Here is a 1,210-nt window from a genome sequence, read left to right on the forward strand (position 1 = left end):
GGCTGCGTCTTGGGCTGGGTTTGGCGTTACCCCCATTGCAGCAAAGTATGCGTGAAGAGTCGACTTGGCCAAGTCTATGGTGCGTCATTTACGTCGGGTCTGCATCATAGCGCACCAAGGCGCCGTGGACCATCGTCGAATCGAAGCCACGACCAAGGCCGTCCGCGATGTTTTCGCCTGGAGCACCCTCGAAGCCGATGTCAAGACCTTTGTCCAAGCCTGCATCCACTGCCTCAGCGACGACGGCTCAGTGGTGGTATGTCAAAGAAATCTAAACAATTCACTAGCATTGTCCCGCGCCCGCTTGGATCGGCGCTCCATGCCGAGAAGCCCCAAGAGCTGATCCATTTCGACTGGCTCTCCATGTCGATGGCGAAGAACGGCTGGTTGAAGGTCCTCGTCATCAAGGACGACATGAGCGGGTTCGTGCGACTTTGGCCCAGCGAGACAAGCGACGCCGCGGCTACCGCCAATGGCCTCCTCGACTGGTTCACGACCTTTGGGTATGTCCATACCTGGGTCTCTAACAGCGGCTCCCACTTCAAGAACGAAGTCATCGACAAGATCCGCAAGGCGGCCCGCGCCCACCACTACTTCACGACCGCCTACTCTCCTTGGGCAAACGGAACCGTTGAAGTTGTCAACCGACTGATCCTCCGCGCCGTCAAGACGCTTACCTGCGAGTTGATGCTGCGCGCGACCGATTGGCACCTCGTCCTGACCCTGGTACAAGGTGCCTTGAACCACATGCCAAGCGACCGACTTAGCGGTGTGGCCCCGGTGATCGCCTTTACTGGCCTACCTGCGTCGACACCCCTGTCAGCCTTTGTCAACATCGTGACCAAGGAAGTCGCCGACATCGACTGGCTCGACTCCACGCGCAAGAAGCACATGGACGAGCTGCATGAAGCGATGGAACAGCTGCACCGTGAAGTGGCTGCGACAAGCGCCAAGAAGCAACGCCAAGCCCGCGACCACCAAGCCAAGTCCAAGGCCGTCCAGTTGAGACCCCGTTTTTATCATTTATCATACACTGAATAACGAAATACACACCTTTCACGAAAACCACAACACATGGGCTTCCAGCACCAGTATTCGTTGGGGATGATCTCAAGGGAGTATAATCATGTGTTTGTTTACGATACTGGCGTGTCATCCGGTACCCGTATGGTCAGTCACACACATGGTTAATTGAGTTTTGGGTTGGGAC

The sequence above is a fragment of the Aphanomyces astaci genome (assembly GCF_000520075.1).
Source record: "Aphanomyces astaci strain APO3 unplaced genomic scaffold supercont1.34, whole genome shotgun sequence".
In the NCBI taxonomy this organism is placed as follows: domain Eukaryota; phylum Oomycota; class Saprolegniomycetes; order Saprolegniales; family Verrucalvaceae; genus Aphanomyces; species Aphanomyces astaci.